Here is a 12,576-nt window from a genome sequence, read left to right as displayed (position 1 = left end):
CCTATGAGGCTATATTTGATTGGTTTCCACGATTTCAAAGTATCTAAATAGGTTTGGCAGATCTAGAGGTGTCAAACTTCACCAAACCAAATAAATACTCCCAAGCAATTCGATTAAAATATCTAATTTCTGATGCAATTGCAATTATGAGTTAGTAACTGAGAAAATTCAAAACGAATGAACCACGAGCAAGACTGAGAGTAAATTGAAGCTGCCACCATTGATGGTGACATAAAAGTTGAAACAAATGGTTATGGGGGCTTGACTAGCTTTTCGAGGATCGACCGGCTAGCAATTGTTTTGCCGTATTCTTGATGGCAGACCTCTTCCATGTTACAAGCATTTACAGAAAAGGTAATCCAAAAAAATGTTATCGTCTTCCTTGTTCACTACAATGGTGGTCTGGAAATTTTTTATTAGAAAATCTTAAATAAGTGTCGGGATGCTTTTTCATTTTGAATGGGCTCACAAAAGGTCGATTCTCTAATTTTGACTCGTCAAGGAAATTTTGTTTAATGTGGCCTCTCACATAAAATAGTAGAAGGCTAAAGCCTATAAGCTGTATGCAAAAGATGATATTGTATTACTCAAGTAATTTTTGTTGTGATCACTAGATTATATAGGGATAACATGAAAAACAACTTCTAGAATTCTAAACAAAAAGAAAAAATCTAGAATTCTAACAGGTGGTTTGAAAGATTCAACTTTATACGGCTGTACTAAGACAATCTAGTAGTTAGAACGCAAAATGAGATAGGATTTGCCTAATGAAGTGCTAAGATACTGATTTGTGGCAGATAGCTTTGGCTGGGGATTGTATTTTGAATGTTTTCCAAGTTGATTTTATTTGTATCTCCTGTGTATGGTATAGGTTTTCTTATGTGTGCTTGAGGGCTTTTTCTCTTGAAAAAATGTTGTTGCAAATATTAGCATAAGTTTTTCCGTTTGGGGTAAAAATAAATTATTGATTAATTTGGGCCCAAATGCAATAAATTTGAATTTTTCGAGTTGGGTAAATAGGCATGCAGATTTTGCAATCTGGGACGTGGAGACACTAACAAGTGGTTTGAGGCATAGTTATTAAAATCAACATGGGCATCATCCTGACTGGAGGACTGGGTTGGCGGGTCAGTGGTTCAACTGGTGGATCACTGGTTGAACTGTCGGATCACATTATATAATAAAAAAATATATAATAAAATTAATAAACATATAAATTATAATATGAGTATAGAAATTCTTAAATGTTAAGAAATCATAACCTATTCATATTTCATAGTTCATACACACAAGTCATACCCATACGTGTTTCTTAGTTCATGAATTCATACTGATATTATACACAAATATTAATGATAAATCTAAGTATCAAAGAAAGAAAGAAACTCAAACTTTTAAATTCCTTTTCAATTTTTCTCATCTAATTATCAAAAGGACGACAATGCCAATGTTGGTATGGCTGGTCAAATTAAAAAATTGAGTAAAAAGGTAATTTTAGAAAAATTTTCAAAACCCGTTAGGTTTAACGGGCCGCAGGTTCGACCGTTCGAGTCAAATGGTTCAAAACGAATTATCTGCAACTCCGATCCAATTGCTAAATCGGCTTGGTTCCATGGCCTATCCACCGATTTTACCGATTCAATATTGGGCCGAACCGGATTTAATAACTATGGTTTTAGGAAAAAAAGTGTGGTATGGTCTTCAGAAATTAATTCATTAACAGAAAGAGCTCTCTTTTTCTTTATTTCTGTTTTTTTTTTCAAAGCTTCACTAGTCAATGGTTAGTGACGCCCTATTTTATTCATCTTCAGTTTCCATGTACACTACGCGAAGTGGAACTGAGTATAGCCGACATGTAAGCACATTTGACGGTTAGCAACAAGGAATAATACGAACAAGCCATGAGTTTCAATCCTGGTCATGTATATCTATCTATGAAATAAAAACTGAATTTAGAAATCTTCAACTTTGGCCCGTGAATTTAGAAAACCACTCGTACATCATCAAGTCTCCAGGTGTTAAAAGCAAAAAATATAAATATAGTGAGAATAAGAAACGATTGCCCGTCTCTTTTTAAAGTGAAAATTTACCTCGAATATATGTTAAAGAGTTTGATTTTGATATGAGCTCCTACACGTGATGTTTTCATATTGGATGAAGGGAAGCTGCAAATCTGGTTAGGTGATACTAGCGCGAGTGATGTTTGCTTGAGGTCTAACAGCTTTCTTTTGAAGAAAATTAAGAGGTTGTTTGAATTGCATTTTGAGGAAGATATTTTGGGAAAGAAATGGTGTTATACTTTTTTGGATGTAATTTTCATGAAATAAAACACAATTTTGAACATCAATGGTGGCGATTTTGAAAGTACTGTTCTACATTTTCAATCGGTAGAATCTTGAACATCAACCTATTTGGTTGCACCTACAATTTTGGGTATTTGTCCAACTACTCTATTGATTTTCCCCCCTTCCAATTTCTGAATTAATTGGGTTGTGTAAATAGTTTTGTTTATGTGCTATTTCTTTGCTTATTTGAAAAAAAAAGTGAAAGGAAAAAGTAACAAAAAGGTGAGACGTGCTGTGATTTCATTATTGAGTTGTGTAAAAGCTTTTTCATTTTGGCAATTGAACATACATATAGAATTTATAATACCTTACTCTTGAAATTCTTGCCTCGTGTGAAGGTGAAAAGAAATTACTGCATAGTTATATTTTGATAAGTTGTATAAAAGAATCAAAAAAGAAAAAAGAATAAGGTTTTGATGAGGAAAATTCAGAAATTGAAACGGCATGATTAGGGTTGAAAGATGAACTAATCTATATGATATTTGAATTGAGTTTAAGAGTTCATTCGAGTTTGGTTCGACAACTAGTCAAACCAAACTTGAATATCATTTTATATTTGATAGCATTCAAATTCGATAAAAACTCTAATAGGTTGCAATTTTATCATTTATTTTATAATTAATTTCCCTTATTACTTCACTAAATGCGGATTAATTGTCAGATTCTACTCATTTGTGGCATTTGTACTTATTGCAGGGAGTTGGAGCAAAATGTGGTAAATAGGTGCAAATTTCACACTACAAATACTGCTTGACATGGCCACGTCAACTCAGCCCTTAACATGTCGAGAAAGTTCAGGAAAGACATGTGACACCTACTCGTGTTTGGAAGAGCAACATGGGAGCCGTAACTATTCCGTTAGTTGGTTATTTGAGTTTTAGCAGAGGAAGGAAACTTACTAAGGCTCCGTTTGATAACACTGAATCTAAATTCTGAATACTGAAATAATTAATTTGTTGAATTTTAAGCACTGAAGAGAGATATATGAATGTCTGAATCTTAATACTGAATCTATTTATACTGTTTGATAAATATTCATAACTTAATGCTTAATAAGTTAAATTGTACAATTTTGTCCTTCTATCTTTTAATCCAAAAAGGAAAGAACCTATGATTTAATTAACTTAAAATTGTTAGGTATAAAAATGACAATGATTGTGAAGAGCAATGCATACAATGACAATGTTTCTTTGCGTGAGAAAAGGGTATGGTTTCATCGTTTTGAGAATGGGAAAACGAGCTTTTAATACTTCAAAAGCACGTTCAATTACATTTCTCAATCTTGCATGTATTTAGTTAAAACGTTCTTCTTTTGATCTTGGACGAGAAGCATTTCGAAAATCAGACAACCAATATCTAATATTTCAATATGGTGTCATAAAGCCACATGTGTGTGGATAAGTTGCATCACATAAATAATATTTATCTGCACAAAAAATATATATATCAAAATATAAATGTTTGTGGATGAAAATTACTGCAAAAAAAATACTATTGTTAAAAAAAATTTTGAATAGAGAATATCAGGTTGTTTTGTTTAATTAGATAAGGATTTTGAATAGGGAATATTAGGTTGTTTAATTAGATAAGGATTTTGAATATAATTAACAAACAGGGATATATTTGGTAGATAAGATAAAGTAGTTGAAGTAAATCTCTTGATTCTTATCAAATTAAGCATTCAACTAAGATTCTTGTGTTGAAAAAAATACATACAAATTCAGCACCACTTAATAAGTTCAGCAGGTGAATTTTTATTTATCAAACACCCACAACATCTGAATGTCTGAATGAATTCAGTTTCAGCACCTTTTTATGTTATCAAACAGGCACTAAGTAAGTTTCCTTATTTTGTGTTGTGTGGGGCGGCTGAATAGAGAAAAAGAAGAAGTAGAAGCGAGGGGAATTTCCCCCCCACCCCCACCCCCCGCTTAGAAACGGGGCGGGGGACAGGGGAGTGTACCCCCGCCCCGCCACCCGCTTTAAAAAAATAAATATATAAAATATATATGTATATAACTATATATATAATATATAATTTAATTAGTTACAAACTTATGATAATGATATTATTAGTTATATGTATTATATAATGTCTATTAGTATATATAATATAATTGATATTATTAATTATACTAATAATTATATATGTGTACTAATACAAATTATTAATTGGTTATACTAAATTTACTAATACATTTTTACTAAATCCTTAATTACACTTAATACAATAACATTTTTTTATTAAAAAAAGTACAAGCACAATAATAAATTAGTGATTGTATATGTGATAAAAGTGAAAACTTGACTACTTTAGTTATATTTATTTCATCATGTTGGATTGTATTCAAATAATTTTTGTTTGATTATTTTTATAAGTTTCAATTGTAAAATTACAATGAATAATAATTTGATGATATATTGATATTTTAGTACTTGATTATTTGCTAAAATTTAACTATAACAAAATTATATAATAAATTTTTATTACATCCACGGGGGCACCCGCGGGAGAAACGGGGCGGGGCTGGAACGGGGTGGGGGGAGCGGGGGACGGGGGATGGGGTAGGGGTAGGGGGAATTTATAGGTAGTGGTGCAGGGGATGGGGGAGGGATCCCCCGCCCCGTTGCCATCCCTACTCTTGGGAGTAGAGGCAGCCGCAAAGTACGAATTAGATAGAAGATATAGCAGACAATTGAAGGACAAACTTGGAGATTAGCTTTTTACTTTTCTTCTTCGCCTTTTAGTAGCTTGTCTCCTCGCATGTCAGGAACAACTAGAAGATTTAACCATTCTATGCAGTTTTCGTTTCCTTTCATTATTTGAAGTGAATTGAATTCTCCCAATTACCGAGACAATGACAGCGACTATTGCTTCAGTTTTGTATGGGTTTTTCTCATCAACAATGAGCTAAACCCCTTTGTCTAGTTAAGGAACAACAGATGCTTTGGTTCACCTAAAAATTGTGAAATCGATTTAATTTTATCTTTTTCACTTATTTATTGGTATTTGCATATTCCCTGATTACAGTGCTTATGATTATTTAATTAATTGATTGTCTTGGATCCGGATAATGAGTTGATTTAATAATTTATTGTCAATTGGGGTATTAAATTAGTAATTGTTTAATTGTCTCGAAATAGTGACAACTAGCATGATTAGGTTTGTGTCATGGAAATACGCGAGCTAATCTAAAATAACCCTGGTGTGCGTTATTTGGTTAGAATAGTGACTCTCTAATAGTAAGGCAATTGGAGAATTAAATCTTATGGGCGTACCTAAGGTTATTTCTCAATTAGAGCAGTGATTAACGGGCGTACCTTAATCACCGACACAGTAAGGAAGGGTTGGCTGTCATCGCTTGTTTGGCAGTTATAACCTATTTATGAGTAAATAATTGAAATTGCCTTTGCATCGATGATCAATTAGATGAACCATTGCTGAAATTATTTCTTGGCTAGACCTTTAATTATTATTACTCTGATTTTAGTGAATTGTCATTTAATTTTTAGTTGGCTATTTAATTTTTAGTTGAATTGTTTTAATTGTCATTCTTTATATAAAACACCCCCCATGTTACTTTGGATTTCAAAAGAGACAAATATCCCCAGTCCCTGAGGATAGACCTTACTTGCCCTGTTTACAAATTAATAATTATTTGTGTAAAAGTCATCCCATTCGAGTATATCGGATCAAGTAAACTCTTTGGGAATAGGGTGAATCAAGTAACCCATTGCACACTTAGAGTCCATGCTCCGGTACTTAGAATCGGGTTTTGGTTATTTTAATTGGCAATTAGGTTTATTTTTTATTATTGTACAGGCATCGACAACCTGTTAATTTTTGATGCCATTGCAAGGGACTGACGTTAATTATTTGTTTCTTTTTAAGTGTTATTTTTATTTTAATTTCCAGGTATTTTTTCTAGTGCATGCCTCGTTCTTCTCGTACAGGCGAATTGATTTTCGACCTTGAAGTAGAGAAGACTGCACACCGAACTAGGAAAGAAACTAAACAGCTCAGAGAGGAGCAATCCAGTGCTGCATCTCGGGGACTTAATCCAGAGGCGGAGTCGACAAATTTGCGTGGTGATCACTCGAGTGATTCGGACCAAAAGGAAGTCACCATGACAAATGTACGAATATTAAGAGAGTTGGCTGCTCCTGATTTAACTCAGCAGCCTTTGTGCATTACTTTCCCAAATTTAGATGATAACACTCCATTTGAGTTAAAATCTGGTCTAATTCATTTCTTGCCATCTTTCCATGGTTTACTAGGTGAAGAGCCTTACAAGCACTTGCAAGAGTTTGATGTCGTTTGCAATAGCATGAAACCCCCGGGGATCACAGAAGAGTAGATAAAAATGAGGGCATTCCCTTTCTCCTTGAAAGACTCTGCAAAAGACTGGCTGTACTACCTACTGCCAGATAGCATCACCACGTGAAACCAGTTGAAGAAAAAATTCTTAGACAAATATTTTCCTGTGTCTCGAGCTGCAACTCTAAGATAGAAAATATGCGGCATCAAGTAGCATCCAAGAGAATCGCTTTATGATTACTGGGAGCGATTCAAGAAGTTATGCATCAAGTGCCCTCAGCACCAAATAAGTGAGCAATTGCTTATATAATATTTTTACGAGGGGTACTCTTTAGAGACATGAGTATAATAGATACTGCAAGTGGAGGGGCACTGGTGAACAAGACTCCTCGAGAAGCGTGGGAGTTAATTGAAGGAATGACTGAGAATTCGTAGCAGTTTGGTACGAGGGAGGATATCCCAACACGCAAGGTGAATGAGGTAAAGACATCTTCTATCCAACAGCAGTTGATTGAGTTAACATCTTTTGTTAGGCAACTGGCTGTAGGAAATGCATCACGGGCCAAAGTGTGTGGGATTTGCACTACTATGAGTCATTCTACAGAGATGTGCCTAATGATCTAAGAAGAAAGTGCGGATCAACAAAAGACAGATTCTGACCTGCAGAACATAAGGAATCAAATGAGCCAGCTGCAAGCAATGCAAAATCAGATGAGTCAGATGGTAGTGGCAATCAACCGCCTGGAATTCCAAGTTTACGAAAAATTGCCATCTCAACCTGAATCGAACTTGAAGAATGTAAATGCAATGACCTTAAGGAGCAGAAAGGAAATTCAGGGACCTGAACTTGTGATTTCGAAAGATAAAAATGAAGATCGAATTGAAAAAGAGCTTGAGGATGAAGGAATGAGAAATGCGAGTCCAAAGGTAATTCCTGATTCTATAATTAGAATTGGAACTAACTCATCGTCTTTTCCGAGCAGGTTAGAGAAACCAAAGAAGCAAGATAAAGAAAAGGAAATTCTAGAGGTTTTCGCAAGGTGGTAATCAATATCCTTTTGTTGGACACAATCAAGCAAGTGCCAAAATACGCTAAATTCTTGAAAAGCTTGTGCGTTAACAAGAAGAAGTTGAGAGGGGATGAGCATATTGTGGTAGGTGGGAACGTTTCAGCGATTTTACAAAAGAAACTACCAACTAAATGCGGAGATCCAGGTATGTTTACTTACCCCTATAAGATTGGACATTCTAATATAAAAAATGGCATGCTAGATTTAAGGGCTTCTATTAATGTGATACCTAAATCAATCTATGATTCCCTAAATTTAGGACATTTGAAAGAAATAGAGATAATAATTCAATTGGTTGATTATACATTTGCTTATCCGGATGGGGTAGTTGAGGATGTTTTAGTGCAAGTAGATGAATTAATTTTTCCTGCTGATTTTTATGTGCTTTACATGGATGATGGAAGTGCCCCAAATCCATCACCCATTATATTAGGAAGGCCATTCTTAAGTACTGCCCAAACTAAGATTGATATTAGTAACGGTACTCTCACAATGAAATTTGATGGAGAAATAGTCCACTTTAATATTTTTGATATAATGAAATATCCTATTAACTCTCACTCTGTGTTTGCTATTCATGCTATTAATCATTCTGTACAAGAATTTTCTGAGTTTGCTTGTAGGGATAAATCCAAAGTTACTACGAACAAGTATCAGGGGATGAAAGCAATTTATGAGGTGAAAAGGAATAGAAAATTAAGAAAGAAGACTGCATTCAATGGCTATTTGGATCTCGGAGGAGAGCCACCGATTACAAGGAAAATTGAATTACATCCAGATTGAAGAGCGTTGTTTAACGTCTAGCTAAAGATGTTAAAGAAAGGCGCTCATTGGGAGGCAACCCAATTTCTTTTAGTTGTTTGTTCAGTTTTGTTTGATAGCTTAAATATGTTTTCCTTGAGTTTGATAGATTTTTGGGTTCAATTTTCGTTTTTTAATGATTCATAGGTATCTCTCTGATTTGACGCGCCCGTGTCAATTGGGCGCGTGGCAAGGCGTAACTTCTTGATGGTCAAAAGGGTTTTTACCCTCATGACGTGCTCGCGTCGAGTCACATGGAGAGCTCTACATCAGAAGGGTTTCCATCCTCATGACGCGCTCTCGTCGAGTCACCTGGAGAGCTTTTCGTCAGAAGGGTTCTTGCTTTCTTGACGTGCCCGCATCATGTTTGCGGGAAATGTAAGTACTCAAACCTCAAGGAAAATTTTGATTTCCTTTTAATCTCTAATTTTGAATTTCAAAAATAAATTTTGTTAATGATAATACAAACAAAAAATTTTAAAAATTCAAAAATTCAAAAAAATTAATTCAAAAAAAAAGAAAAAGAAAAATTTTCCGTTTAACCATAGCTTCTGATTTTCAAATTACAACTTTTTAACTTTATAAAAAAAATCAAAAACTATTTCTTTCTTTTTCTTCCTTTTCTTTCTTTTTTTTCTTTCTTCCTCTCCTTTCTTTTTCTTTCTTTCTCTTTTCTTTCCTTCTTCTTCCCTGGTTCTGCATTGGCCACAACTCTCTCGCCAATCGCCATCCTCACGCCGTCGCACCCACTTGCATGGCCCTTTCGCGAGCACACCACCACGGCCACTTCACCACGATTGCTCACTCCTCCTCCAGCCAAGTCGTGCATTTCCCCTTTTCTCTCTTTTCTCGCTCCACATCTGCCACACGCCGCCATCTCTCTCTTATCTTCCAACGCGCACCGCCAAAGATCCACAGCGGCCGAAGCCCAAGCCGACACCTCCGCCTCTCCCTCGCCGTGCATCTCTCTCCCTCTCTCTTTGCCGCAGCAACCAAACCACTCTGCAGCTGCCGTCGCGTGCCGCATGCCACCACCTGTGTCTCCTTCTTTTCACCGCCATCATTCTCTCCCGGAGATATTGTTTGGCCCCTGTCTACAGTGGAGAGTTTTACATTTGTTGGTTGAATTGAGTTGAGATGTCTCAAAATTTGGCCGCGTACTTCCATCACATCGGTTTCACTCCACCATTCCCTCCTATCCCTTAGCCATTCGACAGGGAAGTTTCGTTATCCTCTTCGCTTTACTTGCTTTCTACTCTCCATTGGGGATAATGTCGGATTTAAGTGTGGGGGATTGGATAGATGTGATGCTAGTATTTGTAATTTTTAGTTTTTAGATATTTTTCCTTTATTTTTAGTTTATTATTTGTCTATCTTTCGTTTATTTTCTTTCTTTTTAGTGATAAGCTCTTATGTGAATACCAAGGTTTGATTTTGGATTGTTGACTCTAATTCTGCTATTGCCAATATTCAGTAATAAAAGTGTATCTAATTAATGTGGTTGAATCCAAGAACATCTCTTTGGTGAATATCGGTGATTGTGTGGCTCTTCTAATTTTTGGTTAACTTTTCTAGGCATTGGGAATGATTGTTGGCATTTTCATGTGAATTGATCTAGTTATTAACTTTAGTTCTCTATGTTTGAAAAAGGAGGCTAGCTGCTGCTATTTTCTTTATGATATTTTGAGTTATTGTGTTATCTGGTTGTAAATAAGAGTTGACCGTACTCCGCTAGTTGTTACTACTGAGTAATCGGGGATATTCACCTAAAGTATCGATTCTCGCGTCAAAAGATAGTAATTGCTATGAATGCGTGGTTGCATAGCGATCGGAACTGAGTAATTGGGCTCCTCCATCTAGCAAATGTTGGAGTTCGCGTCAAAAGGCTCTAATGGCTAGAGGCTAAGTCTTTTATTACTATGAAAAAAAAGAAAAAAAGAAGAGAAAATAGAAAAACGTGATAAAAAAAGTGAAAGTTGTGTTAGTGTGTTATAAAAATCAGCTTGCCGGTTTGTGGATTTAATGTTGAGATTTTGGTTAATAATTGAACCATTTGTTGATAAATGTTGAGCAACCATTCCTTTTTTTTAGATTAGTTTGCCTTAAATTGGAGGAGTTTGTGGTTTAGAAGCTAACCGGGGTGATGTTTATTGGATCTTGACCATGATACTTGATATTTATTTTTCTTTGTATCTTGACAATAAGATAGATTGAGCAATAGTCATTGTCAAATATTGGTGTTTGTTTGCTATTCTCATGCTTGAGAACAAGCATGGTTTAGGTGTGGGGGGAATTGATAGGTTACAATTTTATCATTTATTTTATAATTAATTTCCCTTATTACTTAACTAAATGAAGATTAATTGTCAGATTCCACTCATTTGTGGCATTTGTACTTATTGCAGGGAGTTGGAGCAAAATGTGGTAATGATAGAATGCTAATTTAGCATTAATTTTGTTATAATTTCCTTTTCTTATTGGATTGGATATTGCATTAATAGACATATTTTGTTTGAATTGTATGTTTAGGGGATGTCTATCCAATTGGAGGAGGAAAGTGCAGAAATAGCAGATTTTAGAAGATTTTCCTCCAAGTAAGTGTGGACGCATGAGAAGACATCAATCAAGTTCGGAGTGTGCGGGATTCTATGCAAGGCAGTATCCTAATTCAAGTGGGAGTCGTCATCATAACTGGAAGATGATATTATCTGCCAAGTTTCTAATTAGTAATTGCGTTGGTTTAGGAGACTTTTAAGCACTTTGTTTTGCTATCTTTTAGGAAGTAGTTTTCCTATGGTAGGAGATTTCTTTGGAATCAATCACTACGGATTGTGAGGAAGGAAGTTGAATGTGTTTTAAGAAAGCAAATAAGAGGGAACAAGGCTGGATCTCGCGTGATTAAGAGTTGGGGCCAGCAACAAATTCGCAGGCACTTAGGTCTTTGTACTTTTCTTTTTAGCCAACTTTTGAGAGGAAGAAAAGGATAGAAAAACTAGGAACAATTTTGTGAGCTTCAGATTGCTTTTCGCATGGTTGTTCTCCATTAATGGAGGACTAACCTCCTACTTTTAGTCAATGGTACAACTGACGAATTGGTTCGGCAATTACTGTGAGATCTAAACCGCTTTTAATTGTTTCCTTCATTTATTGGTATTTATATGTTTCCTACTTTTAATTGCTATAGCTCGTGTGAATGATTGATTAGTGCGTAATAATTAATTATTCATATAGGCTATTTTGCTGGTTAAGGGTAATTGAATCCGTAATTGTTCGTCATCCCTATCTCAGTAGCAACTGGCGTAATTGGGTTTATGTCAGGGAAACATACGATCTAACTTAAACAAACCCTCGTAGCGTGTTTGTTAGTTAGGATTGGGCTTTTCTAATTATTAATGCAATCTAGAAATTAAATCCTACAGTTGTACCTAGGGTTGTTTTTGGGTTAGGGAAATAGTTAACAGTTATAACTTGGCTATCGATAAATTAAGGAAGGGTTGGTTGTTTATCGCGTATATGACAACTATAACTGATCTATTAATAAATATGGAATTACCTATGTATCGATGATCAGTGCATGAACCATTTCTGAAGTGTATCCTTGGCTAGAATTCTCCCAATTATTTCTGTCAATTAATTATTTTTTGCATTTAATTTATTTAGTTAGCATTTAATCCCAAAACCCTCCATTAATCTTGACTTGAAAAGAAACAAATTTCTTGCTAGTCCCTGAGGAGACGACCCTATTTACCACTGTCTACTAGTTAGTGAATTCAGTTAAATAATTAATTCAAGTATATCGGATTAAGCAAACTCTTCGGGAACCGGGTGAGTCAAGTAATCCATTGCACACGTAGAGTCCCTGCTCCAGTACTAGAATTGATTATTGACTGCTTCAGGTGGTAGTTAGGTTTTATTTATTATTATTGTACAGGTTCGGCACCTGTTAGGTAAATAGGTGCAAATTTCACACTACAAATACTGAATGTGTTTGGATAGTGAGTTATTTTCCCAAATATATTTGCTTATATCACCATTATAATTT

General features: G+C 35.2%; 1 non-coding gene across 1 annotated transcript; it reads right to left on the bottom strand.

Moving 5' to 3' along the window:
• Window positions 1-6,844: 6,844 nt before the first annotated feature.
• On the bottom strand, window positions 6,845-6,951 carry LOC140038194 (small nucleolar RNA R71). The gene has a single exon (XR_011841989.1). It is a non-coding gene; the product is annotated as a small nucleolar RNA R71 (small nucleolar RNA).
• Window positions 6,952-12,576: the final 5,625 nt, after the last annotated feature.

The sequence above is a fragment of the Coffea arabica genome, chromosome 3c, assembly GCF_036785885.1.
Source record: "Coffea arabica cultivar ET-39 chromosome 3c, Coffea Arabica ET-39 HiFi, whole genome shotgun sequence".
Lineage (NCBI taxonomy): Eukaryota > Viridiplantae > Streptophyta > Magnoliopsida > Gentianales > Rubiaceae > Coffea > Coffea arabica.
This window is presented reverse-complemented; position numbering and strand designations above follow the sequence as displayed.